The sequence below is a fragment of the Lissotriton helveticus genome, chromosome 5_1 (genome assembly GCF_964261635.1).
Source record: "Lissotriton helveticus chromosome 5_1, aLisHel1.1, whole genome shotgun sequence".
Taxonomy (NCBI): Eukaryota; Metazoa; Chordata; class Amphibia; order Caudata; family Salamandridae; genus Lissotriton; species Lissotriton helveticus.
In genome coordinates, this window is record NC_136065.1 from 1,663,785,411 (window position 1) to 1,663,804,192 (window position 18,782).

Genomic DNA, 18,782 nt, shown 5'->3' on the forward strand with positions numbered 1-18,782 from the left:
TCAGAGACAGAGGTCACAAGTCAGTTTGTCTTCTCTGAAATTAGAGGATTTTCGACTGGCCAGAAAGGGCGAGTAGTCCCTAAAAAAAGGCCTGTCCTGAATAAATCTTGCTTGACAATGCAAGTGGATGTTTCAAGCCCTGATAGAACTACACCTGGTGGCCTATGGATCGCTGACCCAGCTCACAAGCAAGAAATCTCAGAATCATTGTAAATAAACTGGACATGGCTACGACACAGTTGACTCATCCTGCTTCAACACCCACCCTGAGGATGCTGTAGAAGATTTTCAAGTGGCAACTGGTTAGCACCAATAAACCGATCACCAAAGCCCTCAGCAGCAGGCTGTACTATGTAAATATCCTATCCGCAGGAATAACCAACCAGCTCACAAGCAGAATTCCGACCATCCACAACGCAGCAGCAAGTGTTCTCCCCAAACTCCCATGCTGAGCCCATATCACATTTCGCCTTAGGGAGCTCTAGTGGCTCCCAATACACAAGTGTGTAGACTTCAAACTACTCCTCACTCACAAACACAAAGCACTCCACAACATACGCCCTGCCTACCAGCACACCCACATTCATTTCCAAAAATCTTATAGACACCTCTGCTCTACCAGACTCTCACTAGCACACGTCCCAGGCATGCACAAAAGCAAATCATGGTAGGGTCAGGCCTTCTCAAACTTAGCTCCTAAAGCCTGGAATGACATCCCTCGACACATCATAGACTCCTCCTTTCTTCTTTTGTCCGGTAAGAAAATTAAGACCTAGCAATTTGAATAAGCCCTCCAGGGCTGGCCTCACACTTCTGCCAGGTCATTAGCATGCTAAAACGCAGTGATAACCCCAGACACGAGCTATCGACTTCTAGGAACCATATTTCAACTCTATCTTGATGATTGAAGATTTCTAAGTACTCTATTGTCGATTTTTATCATTTTTGGTCTTGTCTTAAGTATATAAAAATATTGGATATTTTTATAAACTGGTGTGATGTCCTTTTGTAGTGCTTTCACTGTGTTACTGTTGGTTATGTGCAAATGCTTTAAACAATGCCTCTAAGATAAGCCTGACTGCTGGTGCCAAGCTACTAAGGGGGTGAGCAGGGGTTATTTTAAGAGTGTAACTCCCTTATCCTGACTAGAAGGAAGGGTCACTACTTGGACAAAGGTGGAAACCATTGCCCCCTCGAGGCACGCATTTCGAACAGGGGCAGATTGTTTTAAGTGGTTGAATATATTAAGTGCCCTGTTGTCAACCATAATCAAAGTACAGCTTTAGTCAGACTATATGGAAGCGCTTATTAATTAACATTCCATGCCGGTGGTGGAACTGGGTGGAGTGCTTCCTAAGAAAAATGTTGGCCACTGGCATTTGCATTTTTTTAGTACAAATTAACCTCTGCTCCTGTGCAGCACTACATTGCTTTGTAGCTAGAGTTGCACTATAGAAAAGTAGCCCACGTGCTTACATATCAGTGGGATGTGTGCTGGCGCTTCTGGCGTCAGTGGCCTAGTCATTACCAAAGGAAGTGCCCAACCAATACTTACAGCGCCTGCTCCCTTCATTGTGTGACCACAGGAGCATGGCCACCAGGATGCTTCCTGGCAGGCCACTGTATCTGAAAGACTGTAGAACTGAGGTCGAGCCAGTGGGGCTTATTCATCTTATGCAGCTAACAACCAATGACAAAGCCAATAATCCTTGCTTGTTGTAGGTGTAATGTCAGTTGTTGTATATCTAAATGCAATGACAGAAGCAGCAAAATACCAGTCAGGCGGCAAACTATGCGAAGCACAGAGCCGTGGGTTGGTGTATAGTAGTTTGTTCGTAGTTGTAATGTAGTACTGCAAAATGTTATATATTGTTATATATAACAGAAGGAATTGTAAGATGTCATGCTCCAGCCGCATTTTTGCAGTTAGAGGAGGCAAAGCCAAGAAGCCCTTCCCCCTCGAAGGCAGCATTCATCTCTGCAAGCAGTAGAGAGAGCAGGGCTCTGAAGCTCCTCAGACCTATAGGCTGGCTCCAGAGTGCATCGCTACAGCCGTGTCACACGAGCTTGTATCACCTTTCTTGTGACGTGGTTATCTTCTTTTCTCTGATGACTAGAGCCACGACGGGCCAGTGGCGCAATGGATAACGCGTCTGCCTACGGAGCAGAAGATTCCAGGTTCGACTCCTGGCTGGCTCGATAGTGGATATCACTTTTTTCAATCAATAATATAAACATTGCAATGATCCATAAACGTGAGAGAAACCACATCACTCCTCTTAGACCATGAAGTTCCGTCCTGGGTGATATTATAATAAATGGATCTGTAAACTTCGGTACACAAACAGCTAGGCATTTGAATTAAATTACATAATAGGAATTTAACGCCAATATTTTTTTTATTTAAAAGTGGGCCATTCAGAGTTTTCGAGAGGTCTGTTTTTAACTGTAAAACAGATATCTGTCGATTTGCCAAAGGGACCAATATTTTCATGGAACAACAAATGCTAGTGATTTTTTGAAAAAGCACCTTTACCAGCGTGGTCTCGAAGGCACGGGCCTTCATAATGGCTGTCACGGATGCAGCTGCTAGTGACTTATTCCATTGAAACCGGGCAAAATAACGGAGCATCTGAGAAACTGGTGCATGGCAACGATTCTAGAACAAGCTCCTACGAGGACACAGGGGGCGGGAGAGGACACGGACGGCGGAAGGAGGGCGGGAGAGGACACGGACGGCGGGAGAGGACACGGACGGCGGGAGGGAGGCGGAAAACGTGCACAGGACAGCGAGGGGGGGCGGGGAGGCACACGGAGGGGGCGGGAATGGACAGCGCATCTGAAATCACTTTCAGTGAAAGGGGAGGGAACGGGAAAAAACGTAACTCCGCCCAGGGAAGAAATCTCGGGAACGCCCCCGAATCTGGTCCGGCCTTGACGGACAGATCCGGCACCCAATGGCTAGCCTCCATTTATGGAGCTAGCCAATGAGAGCCGGGGGACGTTCCCGAAGTCCTTATGGTCAACATAGGATTTCACCTGCGCCGAAAAGCTGCGCAGAGCGCAGCCTTCGGCAGGCAAAACCCAAAAAGAAATAACACATGTATTGTGTCTACGGAACAGTCGTTCTTTCCAGTTGCGATGAATAATGTTGTGCGCAAACACTTGTATTTCCCGCCACACCGCCCTGTGCACTTGCACTGAAGCGGAAAAGAACTAGTCACGTCGCCAGTTCTCTCTGTCCAAATGCTCCCAGTCTCCCCGCTGATTGCTCTTCCAGGCAGAAGGTTGTTAAAGCTCTTCACTGTCCCCATGACGCCTACATTCTGGGAGTTCACCCTGTGCTACTGCAGAGTTCCCCGTTTGACGTTGAATGACATGCTCATGCTAACACTCCAAAGCTTTCAGTATCACTCTCTACCGATACCCTGGGAGAAGCAGCTCCATATTCTCACCCCTCTCTGAGAAGGTCATCGGCGGGCCAGTGGGGCAATGGATAACGCGTCTGCCTACGGAGCAGAAGATTCCTGGCTGGCTCGATTCAAGTCTCCTTTTCACATCTTTAAAAGAAGTCACAGTTAATAGTAAAATATAGCCATATACCTAGTGGGCGTTTATGGAAGATTAAACTAATGACACGTTTTCCTGTAAATATATCATTAATCATGAGGTACCATAATTTTCTTCCACAGAAAGAACAGCGTTTTAATCGGGAAAGAATCCAATGTGCCCAGGCTCTCATTACTTTTAAAAGAAATCGATACCACAATACTGAAATAGTTGCCTGCGATCGGGCTACCTAGTTACAGCGAGGCAGAGTTTAAAGTGGGATGAAAAAAATGTGGGGTCCCTGAAAGGGGCGCGGCCAATAAAATTAGGGCGTGGCTTAAACATGTAAACAGAAATTCCTTTAGAGTGCCACCCTTTGCATAGAATTGCAGTTGGCATAGGTGACAATTGAGCTGTGGGCTTTGAAGCAGAGAAACTCATTTGCAGTACCACAGGGCTCCTTGCCCAGCCCAACACTTTTCAAAATATTCATGAGTTCAGTGGACCACATCGTCCAGAGTTGCAAAAAAATTTTCCTCACACTCGTAACTGATACTGTCCCTCTTGGACAAGCATCAAACACTAGGAACAAGTTCACCACATGCATGACGGTAGTGGCCACCTAGATGAAGTCCAACTGTCTCAAGCTGAACATGGACAAAACTAAAGTGCTGGTATTCTTTAAAGATGTTTCAACGTAGGCCAGCGCTCAAAAAATCATAACAAGCATTTGCAATGCGATAGGTCTCGCATTAATTAAGTTTGAGCTATTGGCATTGCTAAATATTGCAACACCAATTGCAACAAAATCTATAAATTGTAGGCCCAAAAAAGTGTATTTATTTTTGTAGGAATGGTGGCATGCTGCGCTTTAGATGAATATGTTTAAAAGTAAAGTGCGCCATACTGTGATTGCTACAATAGTTAACTGTGGATGCGTTAACAATTGATGTGTGCACTGATGGCTGGTGGTGTGTGTGCCTGGTGGAAGTGTGTACTGCCGGCTGGTGGTTTGTGTGCCTGGTGGAAGTGTGCACTGACGGCTGGTGGTGCGTGTGCCTGGTGAAAGCGTGCACTGATGGCTGGTGGTGCGTGTGCCTGGTGAAAGCATGCACTGACAACTGGTGGTGTGTGTGCCTGGTGGAAGTGTGCACTGACGGCTGGTGGTGTGGGTGCCTGGTGAAAGCGTGCACTGGCGGCTGTTGGTGTGTGTGTGTTCTTGGTGAAAGCGTGCACTGACGGCTGGTGGTGTGTGTGTGTGCGCCTGGTAAGAGCGTGCATTGGAGGCTGGTGGTGTGTGTGTGCCTGGTGAAAGCGTGCACTGATGGCTGGTAGTGGTTGTGTGCCTGGTGAAAGTGTGCACTGACGTCTGGTGGTGTGTGCCTGGTGGAAGCGTGCACTGACGGCTGGTGGTGTTTGTGCCCGGTGAAAGCGTGCCCTGACGGCCGGTGGTGTTTGTGCCCGGTGAAAGCATGCACTGACGACTTATGGTGTCTGTGTCTTGTGAAAGTGTGTACTGACGGTGTGGTTGTGTGCGTGGTTGTGTGTGTGGTTGTGAGTGTGGTTGTGAGTGTGTGTGTGTGGTTATGAGTGTGTGGTTATGAGTGTGTGTTTGTGTGTATGAGTGTGGTTGTGAGTGTGGTTGTGAGTGTTTGGTGGAAGCGTGCCCTGACGGCTGGTGGTGTTTGTGCCTGGTGAAAGAGTGCACTGACGGCTGGTGGTGAAAACCCCTCTAAAGTTTATGTTACTTGAAATGGTAAAGCAATCAGTCAACAGGTAGATTTTATGGGGCTATGAAAATGGATGTGAAACTGAGGGCCTGTGTTAAAATGAAAACTCAGTTAACGTTTAACAAGCAGGCTTTTTGTTAGAAGAGTATGGTTAATAGTTTAGCGACTGTGTTCTTAAAAGAAACTACTAAAGCAAAATAAAGTTCTATAGCAAAACAAAGCTGAAAGTAGGACCTCTTTTAATGAATGGGCAGAGTTAGCAGACTTAGGTTTTACCATAAAGGCACTGTTTGAAAAGGATCTAATCGTGATGTGGAAAGGATCTATCCACAAAAATGTGCGCACAGTATCACATGAAACTCTGGGTTCATTCTCAACATTATGCGGGGTCCAGTGCGTGGCCAGCGGCGTGGGTGGGTGCGGTGACGAATTGTCTGAGGCCAAGGTTGGCGAGGTTGGTGATCAGGGTGGTGGAGTTGGCATCACTGTTGTTCTCGAGGTGGAAATTCAGGTCCCCGAGGAGGATGTAGTCGGTGGAGGCGAGTGCGTGGGTGCTGGTGAGGTCAGCGATGGAGTCGCTGAATTGAGCTAGGGGTCCGGGGGGTCTGTAGATGAGTGTTCCTTTGAGGGTGGTGTTGGGGTCGGTGTGGATCCGGAAGTGCAGGTGTTCGGTGGTGTTGAGGGTGTCGTCTGTGTGGGTGGCGACCTTGAGGGTGGACTTGTGGACGATGGCTATTCCTCCTCGGATACCGTTGGCGCGATCCCTGCGTGTGATTTTGTAGCCGTCCGGGATGCCAATAGCGATGTCGGGCGCCGAGGAGTCGTTCCAGCAGGTCTCGGTCAGGAAGGCCACGTCTGGGGCGGAGCAGTCGAGCAGATCCCAGAGCTCGATGGCGTGTTTGCGTGCGGAGCGGGTGTTGAGGAGTATGCAGCGGAGGTGGTTGGGTCCAGTCCTTGGTGGTTTGGTGGTTCTGTCGAAGGTGAAGCTGCAGGTGTGGCAGGAGAAAGGTCCCTGAGTCTGTTTCGGGGTGGCTTGGAAGCGCGTGTGCTTTCGGCCGGCGTTGAGTGCGTACAGGGTGCTGGCGTCGTAGCGGAGTCTGGTGTTGTGGCGTTCGCGGGTCCAAAGGTTCTGGCGCTGGTCGAGGTCCAGACGTGGATGGGCGCAGACGGGCTTGCCTTAGCGTCCTCCATAAGAGGGGGATAAGGAGGGAGGAGCAGCTGGGAGGCAGGAGCATGGTGTCCGATGGGGTGCGGGGGGGGCTCAGGGAAGCAGCGGCGGGAGGTGGCGGGGAACGGCAGCAAAACAGGCGGGCGGCAGGGAGCAGGCAAGAGGCAGTAGGGGGGTGGGGTCGTAGCGGCAGGGAGTGGAAGTGATTACAGGGACAGAGGCAAAGTACAGGGACAGTGAATGAAGCACAATACAGACCAATACAGGTAGCAGTCACGCAGCAATAGGGGGGAGAGGCGGCAAATACCAGGAAGGAGCAGAGCAGCCTCGAACCCAGGGGAGAGAGGCACAAGGCTCGGGTGAACCAGCTGACAAGCGGCGCTGCTGGGAGGAGTGCTACCTTTGACCAGAGGTCAAGGAATCAATGTTGTTAGAAAAAGCCTGACATCTTACAGCCTTTCATTTAACATGCTGTGCACGTTCAATTGTCATGCAGTTCACTTTACAAAATCCTCTAACTAAAGTCACAGAAAGAAAAATAAATGTAATAAGATAAGCTGACTTTTGACCTCTGTTTCTCTGAAAGCCAACAAATGTGATAAGATAATGTGATTTAATGCCATTTTTATTTCTCGTTGACTTTGTGAGCAATAAAGATGCCTTTAAATATTGTTATCTTGTCACACTTTTTTCTGCTTTCAGAGACAGAGGTCACAAGTCAGTTTGTCTTCTCTGAAATTAGAGGATTTTCGACTGGCCAGAAAGGGCGAGTAGTCCCTAAAAAAAGGCCTGTCCTGAATAAATCTTGCTTGACAATGCAAGTGGATGTTTCAAGCCCTGATAGAACTACACCTGGTGGCCTATGGATCGCTGACCCAGCTCACAAGCAAGAAATCTCAGAATCATTGTAAATAAACTGGACATGGCTACGACACAGTTGACTCATCCTGCTTCAACACCCACCCTGAGGATGCTGTAGAAGATTTTCAAGTGGCAACTGGTTAGCACCAATAAACCGATCACCAAAGCCCTCAGCAGCAGGCTGTACTATGTAAATATCCTATCCGCAGGAATAACCAACCAGCTCACAAGGAGAATTCCGACCATCCACAACGCAGCAGCAAGTGTTCTCCCCAAACTCCCATGCTGAGCCCATATCACATTTCGCCTTAGGGAGCTCTATTGGCTCCCAATACACAAGTGTGTAGACTTCAAACTACTCCTCACTCACAAACACAAAGCACTCCACAACATACGCCCTGCCTACCAGCACACCCACATTCATTTCCAAAAATCTTATAGACACCTCTGCTCTACCAGACTCTCACTAGCACACGTCCCAGGCATGCACAAAAGCAAATCATGGTAGGGTCAGGCCTTCTCAAACTTAGCTCCTAAAGCCTGGAATGCCATCCCTCGACACATCATAGACCCCTCCTTTCTTCTTTTGTCCAGTAAGAAAATTAAGACCTAGCAATTTGAATAAGCCCTCCAGGGCTGGCCTCACACTTCTGCCAGGTCATTAGCATGCTAAAACGCAGTGATAACCCCAGACACGAGCTATCGACTTCTAGGAACCATATTTCAACTCTATTTTGATGATTGAAGATTTCTAAGTACTCTATTGTCGATTTTTATCATTTTTGGTCTTGTCTTAAGTATATAAAAATATTGGAAATTTTTATAAACTGGTGTGATGTCCTTTTGTAGTGCTTTCACTGTGTTACTGTTGGTTATGTGCAAATGCTTTAAACAATGCCTCTAAGATAAGCCTGACTGCTGGTGCCAAGCTACTAAGGGGGTGAGCAGGGGTTATTTTAAGAGTGTAACTCCCTTATCCTGACTAGAAGGAAGGGTCACTACTTGGACAAAGGTGGAAACCATTGCCCCCTCGAGGCACGCATTTCGAACAGGGGCAGATTGTTTTAAGTGGTTGAATATATTAAGTGCCCTGTTGTCAACCATAATCAAAGTACAGCTTTAGTCAGACTATATGGAAGCGCTTATTAATTAACATCCCATGCCAGTGGTGGAACTGGGTGGAGTGCTTCCTAAGAAAAATGTTGGCCACTGGCATTTGCATTTTTTTAATACAAATTAACCTCTGCTCCTGTGCAGCACTACATTGCTTTGTAGCTAGAGTTGCACTATAGAAAAGTAGCCCACGTGCTTACATATCAGTGGGATGTGTGCTGGCGCTTCTGGCTTCAGTGGCCTAGTCATTACCAAAGGAAGTGCCCAACCAATACTTACAGCGCCTGCTCCCTTCATTGTGTGACCACAGGCGCATGGCCACCAGGATGCTTCCTGGCAGGCCACTGTATCTGAAAGGCTGTAGAACTGAGGTCGAGCCAGTGGGGCTTATTCATCTTATGCAGCTAACAACCAATGACAAAGCCAATAATCCTTGCTTGTTGTAGGTGTAATGTTAGTTGTTGTATATCTAAATGCAATGACAGAAGCAGCAAAATACCAGTCAGGCGGCAAACTATGCTAAGCACAGAGCCCTGGGTTGGTGTATAGTAGTTTGTTCGTAGTTGTAATGTAGTACTGCAAAATGTTATATATTGTTATATATAACAGAAGGAATTGTAAGATGTCAGGCTCCAGCCGCATTTTTGCAGTTAGAGGAGGCAAAGCCAAGAAGCCCTTCCCCAGCATTCATCTCTGCAAGCAGTAGAGAGAGCAGGGCTCTGAAGCTCCTCAGACCTATAGGCTGGCTCCAGAGTGCATCGCTACAGCCGTGTCACACGAGCTTGTATCACCTTTCTTGTGACGTGGTTATCATCTTTTCTCTGATCAATAGAGCCACGACGGGCCAGTGGCGCAATGGATAACGCGTCTGCCTACGGAGCAGAAGATTCCAGGTTTGACTCCTGGCTGGCTCGATAGTGGATATCACTTTTTTCAAACAATAATATAAACATTGCAATGATCTATAAACGTGAGAGAAACCACATCACTCCTCTTAGACCATGAAGTTCCGTCCTGGGTGATATTATAATTAACGGATCTGTAAACTTCGGTACACAAACAGCTAGGCATTTGAATTAAATTACATAATAGGAATTTAACGCCAATATTTTTTTTATTTAAAAGTGGGCCATTCAGAGTTTTCGAGAGGTCTGTTTTTAACTGTAAAACAGATATCTGTCGATTTGCCAAAGGGACCAATATTTTCATGGAACAACAAATGCTAGTGAATTTTTGAAAAAGCACCTTTACCAGCGTGGTCTCGAAGGCACGGGCCTTCATAATGGCTGTCACGGATGCAGCTGCTAGTGACTTATTCCATTGAAACCGGGCAAAATAACGGAGCATCTGAGAAACTGGTGCATGGCAACGATTCTAGAACAAGCACCTACGAGGACACAGGCGGCGGGAGAGGACACGGACGGCGGGAGGAGGGCGGGAGAGGACACGGACGGCGGGAGAGGACACGGACGGCGGGAGGGAGGCGGAAAACGTGCACAGGACAGCGAGGGGGGGCGGGGAGGCACACGGAGGGGGCGGGAATGAACAGCGCATCTGAAATCACTTTCAGTGAAAGGGGAGGGAACGGGAAAAAACGTAACTCCGCCCAGGGAAAAAATCTCGGGAACGCCCCCGAATCTGGTCCGGCCTTGACGGACAGATCCGGCACCCAATGGCTAGCCTCCATTTATGGAGCTAGCCAATGAGAGCCGGGGGACGTTCCCGAAGTCCTTATGGTCAACATAGGATTTCATCTGCGCCGAAAAGCTGCGCAGAGCGCAGCCTTCGGCAGGCGAAACCCAAAAAGAAATAACACATGTATTGTGTCTACGGAACAGTCGTTCTTTCCAGTTGCGATGAATAATGTTGTGCGCAAACACTTGTATTTCCCGCCACACCGCCCTGTGCACTTGCACTGAAGCGGAAAAGAACTAGTCACGTCGCCAGTTCTCTCTGTCCAAATGCTCCCAGTCTCCCCGCTGATTGCTCTTCCAGGCAGAAGGTTGTTAAAGCTCTTCACTCTCCCCATGACGCCTACATTCTGGGAGTTCACCCTGTGCTACTGCAGAGTTCCCCGTTTGACGTTGAATGACATGCTCATGCTAACACTCCAAAGCTTTCAGTATCACTCTCTACCGATACCCTGGGATAAGCAGCTCCATATTCTCACCCCTCTCTGAGAAGGTCATCGGCGGGCCAGTGGGGCAATGGATAACGCGTCTGCCTACGGAGCAGAAGATTCCTGGCTGGCTCGATTCAAGTCTCCTTTTCACATCTTTAAAAGAAGTCACAGTTAATAGTAAAATATAGCCATATACCTAGTGGGCGTTTATGGAAGATTAAACTAATGACACGTTTTCCTGTAAATATATCATTAATCATGAGGTACCATAATTTTCTTCCACAGAAAGAACAGCGTTTTAATCGGGAAAGAATCCAATGTGCCCAGGCTCTCATTACTTTTAAAAGAAATCAATACCACAATACTGAAATAGTTGCCTGCGATCGGGCTACCTAGTTACAGCGAGGCAGAGTTTAAAGTGGGATGAAAAAAATGTGGGGTCCCTGAAAGGGGCGCGGCCAATACAATTAGGGCGTGGCTTAAACATGTAAACAGAAATTCCTTTAGAGTGCCACCCTTTGCATAGAATTGCAGTTGGCATAGGTGACAATTGAGCTGTGGGCTTTGAAGCAGAGAAACTCATTTGCAGTACCACAGGGTTCCTTGCCCAGCCCAACACTTTTCAAAATATTCATGAGTTCAGTGGACCACATCGTCCAGAGTTGCAAAAAAATTTCCTCACACTCGTAACTGATACTGTCCCTCTTGGACAAGCATCAAACACTAGGAACAAGTTCACCACATGCATGACGGTAGTGGCCACCTAGATGAAGTCCAACTGTCTCAAGCTGAACATGGACAAAACTAAAGTGCTGGTATTCTTTAAAGATGTTTCAACGTAGGCCAGCGCTCAAAAAATCATAACAAGCATTTGCAATGCGATAGGTCTCGCATTAATTAAGTTTGAGCTATTGGCATTGCTAAATATTGCAACACCAATTGCAACAAAATCTATAAATTGTAGGCCAAAAAAAGTGTATTTATTTTTGTAGGAATGGTGGCATGCTGCGCTTTAGATGAATATGTTTAAAAGTAAAGTGCGCCATACTGTGATTGCTACAATAGTTAACTGTGGATGCGTTAACAATTGATGTGTGCACTGATGGCTGGTGGTGTGTGTGCCTGGTGGAAGTGTGTACTGCCGGCTGGTGGTTTGTGTGCCTGGTGGAAGTGTGCACTGACGGCTGGTGGTGCGTGTGCCTGGTGAAAGCGTGCACTGATGGCTGGTGGTGCGTGTGCCTGGTGAAAGCATGCACTGACAACTGGTGGTGTGTGTGCCTGGTGGAAGTGTGCACTGACGGCTGGTGGTGTGGGTGCCTGGTGAAAGCGTGCACTGACGGCTGTTGGTGTGTGTGTGTTCTTGGTGAAAGCGTGCACTGACGGCTGGTGGTGTGTGTGTGTGCCTGGTAAGAGCGTGCATTGGCGGCTGGTGGTGTGTGTGTGCCTGGTGAAAGCGTGCACTGATGGCTGGTAGTGGTTGTGTGCCTGGTGAAAGCGTGCACTGACGTCTGGTGGTGTGTGCCTGGTGGAAGCGTGCACTGACGGCTGGTGGTGTTTGTGCCCGGTGAAAGCGTGCCCTGACGGCCGGTGGTGTTTGTGCCCGGTGAAAGCATGCACTGACGACTTATGGTGTCTGTGTCTTGTGAAAGTGTGTACTGACGGTGTGGTTGTGTGCGTGGTTGTGTGTGTGGTTGTGAGTGTGGTTGTGAGTGTGTGTGTGTGGTTATGAGTGTGTGGTTATGAGTGTGTGTTTGTGTGTATGAGTGTGGTTGTGAGTGTGGTTGTGAGTGTTTGGTGGAAGCGTGCCCTGACGGCTGGTGGTGTTTGTGCCTGGTGAAAGAGTGCACTGACGGCTGGTGGTGAAAACCCCTCTAAAGTTTATGTTACTTGAAATGGTAAAGCAATCAGTCAACAGGTAGATTTTATGGGGCTATGAAAATGGATGTGAAACTGAGGACCTGTGTTAAAATGAAAACTCAGTTAACGTTTAACAAGCAGGCTTTTTGTTAGAAGAGTATGGTTAATAGTTTAGCGACTGTGTTCTTAAAAGAAACTACTAAAGCAAAATAAAGTTCTATAGCAAAACAAAGCTGAAAGTAGGACCTCTTTTAATGAATGGGCAGAGTTAGCAGACTTAGGTTTTACCATAAAGGCACTGTTTGAAAAGGATCTAATCGTGATGTGGAAAGGATCTATCCACAAAAATGTGCGCACAGTATCACATGAAACTCTGGGTTCATTCTCAACATTATGCGGGGTCCAGTGCGTGGCCAGCGGCGTGGGTGGGTGCGGTGACGAATTGTCTGAGGCCAAGGTTGGCGAGGTTGGTGATCAGGGTGGTGGAGTTGGCATCACTGTTGTTCTCGAGGTGGAAATTCAGGTCCCCGAGGAGGATGTAGTCGGTGGAGGCGAATGCGTGGGTGCTGGTGAGGTCAGCGATGGAGTCGCTGAATTGAGCTAGGGGTCCGGGGGGTCTGTAGATGAGTGTTCCTTTGAGGGTGGTGTTGGGGTCGGTGTGGATCCGGAAGTGCAGGTGTTCGGTGGTGTTGAGGGTGTCGTCTGTGTGGGTGGCGACCTTGAGGGTGGACTTGTGGACGATGGCTATTCCTCCTCGGATACCGTTGGCGCGATCCCTGCGTGTGATTTTGTAGCCGTCCGGGATGCCAATAGCGATGTCGGGCGCCGAGGAGTCGTTCCAGCAGGTCTCGGTCAGGAAGGCCACGTCTGGGGCGGAGCAGTCGAGCAGATCCCAGAGCTCGATGGCGTGTTGCGTGCGGAGCGGGTGTTGAGGAGTATGCAGCGGAGGTGGTTGGGTCCAGTCCTTGGTGGTTTGGTGGTTCTGTCGAAGGTGAAGCTGCAGGTGTGGCAGGAGAAAGGTCCCTGAGTCTGTTTCGGGGTGGCTTGGAAGCGCGTGTGCTTTCGGCCGGCGTTGAGTGCGTACAGGGTGCTGGCGTCGTAGCGGAGTCTGGTGTTGTGGCGTTCGCGGGTCCAAAGGTTCTGGCGCTGGTCGATGTCCAGACGTGGATGGGCGCAGACGGGCTTGCCTTAGCGTCCTCCATAAGAGGGGGATAAGGAGGGAGGAGCAGCTGGGAGGCAGGAGCATGGTGTCCGATGGGGTGCGGGGGGGGGCTCAGGGAAGCAGCGGCGGGAGGTGGCGGGGAACGGCAGCAAAACAGGCGGGCGGCAGGGAGCAGGCAAGAGGCAGTAGGGGGGTGGGGTCGTAGCGGCGGGGAGTGGAAGTGATTACAGGGACAGAGGCAAAGTACAGGGACAGTGAATGAAGCACAATACAGACCAATACAGGTAGCAGTCACGCAGCAATAGGGGGGAGAGGCGGCAAATACCAGGAAGGAGCAGAGCAGCCTCGAACCCAGGGGAGAGAGGCACAAGGCTCGGGTGAACCAGCTGACAAGCGGCGCTGCTGGGAGGAGTGCTACCTTTGACCAGAGGTCAAGGAATCAATGTTGTTAGAAAAAGCCTGACATCTTACAGCCTTTCATTTAACATGCTGTGCACGTTCAATTGTCATGCAGTTCACTTTACAAAATCCTCTAACTAAAGTCACAGAAAGAAAAATAAATGTAATAAGATAAGCTGACTTTTGACCTCTGTTTCTCTGAAAGCCAACAAATGTGATAAGATAATGTGATTTAATGCCATTTTTATTTCTCGTTGACTTTGTGAGCAATAAAGATGCCTTTAAATATTGTTATCTTGTCACATTTTTTCTGCTTTCAGAGACAGAGGTCACAAGTCAGTTTGTCTTCTCTGAAATTAGAGGATTTTCGACTGGCCAGAAAGGGCGAGTAGTCCCTAAAAAAAGGCCTGTCCTGAATAAATCTTGCTTGACAATGCAAGTGGATGTTTCAAGCCCTGATAGAACTACACCTGGTGGCCTATGGATCGCTGACCCAGCTCACAAGCAAGAAATCTCAGAATCATTGTAAATAAACTGGACATGGCTACGACACAGTTGACTCATCCTGCTTCAACACCCACCCTGAGGATGCTGTAGAAGATTTTCAAGTGGCAACTGGTTAGCACCAATAAACCGATCACCAAAGCCCTCAGCAGCAGGCTGTACTATGTAAATATCCTATCCGCAGGAATAACCAACCAGCTCACAAGGAGAATTCCGACCATCCACAACGCAGCAGCAAGTGTTCTCCCCAAACTCCCATGCTGAGCCCATATCACATTTCGCCTTAGGGAGCTCTAGTGGCTCCCAATACACAAGTGTGTAGACTTCAAACTACTCCTCACTCACAAACACAAAGCACTCCACAACATACGCCCTGCCTACCAGCACACCCACATTCATTTCCAAAAATCTTATAGACACCTCTGCTCTACCAGACTCTCACTAGCACACGTCCCAGGCATGCACAAAAGCAAATCATGGTAGGGTCAGGCCTTCTCAAACTTAGCTCCTAAAGCCTGGAATGACATCCCTCGACACATCATAGACCCCTCCTTTCTTCTTTTGTCCAGTAAGAAAATTAAGACCTAGCAATTTGAATAAGCCCTCCAGGGCTGGCCTCACACTTCTGCCAGGTCATTAGCATGCTAAAACGCAGTGATAACCCCAGACACGAGCTATCGACTTCTAGGAACCATATTTCAACTCTATTTTGATGATTGAAGATTTCTAAGTACTCTATTGTCGATTTTTATCATTTTTGGTCTTGTCTTAAGTATATAAAAATATTGGAAATTTTTATAAACTGGTGTGATGTCCTTTTGTAGTGCTTTCACTGTGTTACTGTTGGTTATGTGCAAATGCTTTAAACAATGCCTCTAAGATAAGCCTGACTGCTGGTGCCAAGCTACTAAGGGGGTGAGCAGGGGTTATTTTAAGAGTGTAACTCCCTTATCCTGACTAGAAGGAAGGGTCACTACTTGGACAAAGGTGGAAACCATTGCCCCCTCGAGGCACGCATTTCGAACAGGGGCAGATTGTTTTAAGTGGTTGAATATATTAAGTGCCCTGTTGTCAACCATAATCAAAGTACAGCTTTAGTCAGACTATATGGAAGCGTCTATTAATTAACATCCCATGCCGGTGGTGGAACTGGGTGGAGTGCTTCCTAAGAAAAATGTTGGCCACTGGCATTTGCATTTTTTTAATACAAATTAACCTCTGCTCCTGTGCAGCACTACATTGCTTTGTAGCTAGAGTTGCACTATAGAAAAGTAGCCCACGTGCTTACATATCAGTGGGATGTGTGCTGGCGCTTCTGGCTTCAGTGGCCTAGTCATTACCAAAGGAAGTGCCCAACCAATACTTACAGCGCCTGCTCCCTTCATTGTGTGACCACAGGCGCATGGCCACCAGGATGCTTCCTGGCAGGCCACTGTATCTGAAAGGCTATAGAACTGAGGTCGAGCCAGTGGGGCTTATTCATCTTATGCAGCTAACAACCAATGACAAAGCCAATAATCCTTGCTTGTTGTAGGTGTAATGTTAGTTGTTGTATATCTAAATGCAATGACAGAAGCAGCAAAATACCAGTCAGGCGGCAAACTATGCTAAGCACAGAGCCCTGGGTTGGTGTATAGTAGTTTGTTCGTAGTTGTAATGTAGTACTGCAAAATGTTATATATTGTTATATATAACAGAAGGAATTGTAAGATGTCAGGCTCCAGCCGCATTTTTGCAGTTAGAGGAGGCAAAGCCAAGAAGCCCTTCCCCAGCATTCATCTCTGCAAGCAGTAGAGAGAGCAGGGCTCTGAAGCTCCTCAGACCTATAGGCTGGCTCCAGAGTGCATCGCTACAGCCGTGTCACACGAGCTTGTATCACCTTTCTTGTGACGTGGTTATCATCTTTTCTCTGATCAATAGAGCCACGACGGGCCAGTGGCGCAATGGATAACGCGTCTGCCTACGGAGCAGAAGATTCCAGGTTCGACTCCTGGCTGGCTCGATAGTGGATATCACTTTTTTCAAATAATAATATAAACATTGCAATGATCTATAAACGTGAGAGAAACCACATCACTCCTCTTAGACCATGAAGTTCCGTCCTGGGTGATATTATAATAAACGGATCTGTAAACTTCGGTACACAAACAGCTAGGCATTTGAATTAAATTACATAATAGGAATTTAACGCCAATATTTTTTTTATTTAAAAGTGGGCCATTCAGAGTTTTCGAGAAGTCTGTTTTTAACTGTAAAACACATATCTGTCGATTTGCCAAAGGGACCAATATTTTCATGGAACAACAAATGCTAGTGAATTTTTGAAAAAGCACCTTTACCAGCGTGGTCTCGAAGGCACGGGCCTTCATAATGGCTGTCACGGATGCAGCTGCTAGTGACTTATTCCATTGAAACCGGGCAAAATAACGGAGCATCTGAGAAACTGGTGCATGGCAACGATTCTAGAACAAGCACCTACGAGGACACAGGGGGCGGGAGAGGACACGGACGGCGGGAGGAGGGCGGGAGAGGACACGGACGGCGGGAGAGGACACGGACGGCGGGAGGGAGGAGGAAAACGTGCACAGGACAGCGAGGGGGGGCGGGGAGGCACACGGAGGGGGCGGGAATGGACAGCGCATCTGAAATCACTTTCAGTGAAAGGGGAGGGAACGGGAAAAAACGTAACTCCGCCCAGGGAAAAAATCTCAGGAACGCCCCCGAATCTGGTCCGGCCTTGACGGACAGATCCGGCACCCAATGGCTAGCCTCCATTTATGGAGCTAGCCAATGAGAGCCGGGGGACGTTCCCGAAGTCCTTATGGTCAACATAGGATTTCACCTGCGCCGAAAAGCTGCGCAGAGCGCAGCCTTCGGCAGGCGAAACCCAAAAAGAAATAACACATGTATTGTGTCTACGGAACAGTCGTTCTTTCCAGTTGCGATGAATAATGTTGTGCGCAAACACTTGTATTTCCCGCCACACCGCCCTGTGCACTTGCACTGAAGCGGAAAAGAACTAGTCACGTCGCCAATTCTCTCTGTCCAAATGCTCCCAGTCTCCCCGCTGATTGCTCTTCCAGGCAGAAGGTTGTTAAAGCTCTTCACTCTCCCCATGACGCCTACATTCTGGGAGTTCACCCTGTGCTACTGCAGAGTTCCCCGTTTGACGTTGAATGACATGCTCATGCTAACACTCCAAAGCTTTCAGTATCACTCTCTACCGATACCCTGGGATAAGCAGCTCCATATTCTCACCCCTCTCTGAGAAGGTCATCGGCGGGCCAGTGGCGCAATGGATAACGCGTCTGCCTACGGAGCAGAAGATTCCTGGCTGGCTCGATTCAAGTCTCCTTTTCACATCTTTAAAAGAAGTCACAGTTAATAGTAAAATATAGCCATGTACCTAGTGGGCGTTTATGGAAGGTTAAACTAATGACACGTTTTCCTGTAAATATATCATTAATCATGAGGTACCATAATTTTCTTCCACAGAAAGAACAGCGTTTTAATCGGGAAAGAATCCAATGTGCCCAGGCTCTCATTACTTTTAAAAGAAATCGATACCACAATACTGAAATAGTTGCCTGCGATCGGGCTACCTAGTTACAGCGAGGCAGAGTTTAAAGTGGGATGAAAAAAATGTGGGGTCCCTGAAAGGGGCGCGGCCAATACAATTAGGGCGTGGCTTAAACATGTAAACAGAAATTCCTTTAGAGTGCCACCCTTTGCATAGAATTGCAGTTGGCATAGGTGACAATTGAGCTGTGGGCTTTGAAGCAGAGAAACTCATTTGCAGTACCACAGGGCTCCTTGCCCAGCCCAACACTTTTCAAAATATTCATGAGTTCAGTGGACCACATCGTCCAGAGTTGCAAAAAAAACTTTCCTCACACTCGTAACTGATACTGTCCCTCTTGGACAAGCATCAAACACTAGGAACAAGTTCACCACATGCATGACGGTAGTGGCCACCTAGATGAAGTCCAACTGTCTCAAGCTGAACATGGACAAAACTAAAGTGCTGGTATTCTTTAAAGATGTTTCAACGTAGGCCAGCGCTCAAAAAATCATAACAAGCATTTGCAATGCGATAGGTCTCGCATTAATTAAGTTTGAGCTATTGGCATTGCTAAATATTGCAACACCAATTGCAACAAAATCTATAAATTGTAGGCCAAAAAAAGTGTATTTATTTTTGTAGGAATGGTGGCATGCTGCGCTTTAGATGAATATGTTTAAAAGTAAAGTGCGCCATACTGTGATTGCTACAATAGTTAACTGTGGATGCGTTAACAATTGATGTGTGCACTCATG

The 18,782-nt window shown here is 47.8% G+C and overlaps 3 non-coding genes across 3 annotated transcripts; all 3 read left to right on the forward strand.

Annotated features, from left to right (window-relative positions):
• The first annotated feature begins 2,126 nt into the window (after window positions 1–2,126).
• On the forward strand, window positions 2,127–2,199 carry TRNAR-ACG (transfer RNA arginine (anticodon ACG)). The gene has a single exon. It is a non-coding gene; the product is annotated as a tRNA-Arg (tRNA).
• Window positions 2,200–9,262: 7,063 nt separating this feature from the next.
• Window positions 9,263–9,335, forward strand: TRNAR-ACG (transfer RNA arginine (anticodon ACG)). Its single transcript has one exon. It is a non-coding gene; the product is annotated as a tRNA-Arg (tRNA).
• Window positions 9,336–16,394: 7,059 nt separating this feature from the next.
• On the forward strand, window positions 16,395–16,467 carry TRNAR-ACG (transfer RNA arginine (anticodon ACG)). Its single transcript has one exon. It is a non-coding gene; the product is annotated as a tRNA-Arg (tRNA).
• Window positions 16,468–18,782: the final 2,315 nt, after the last annotated feature.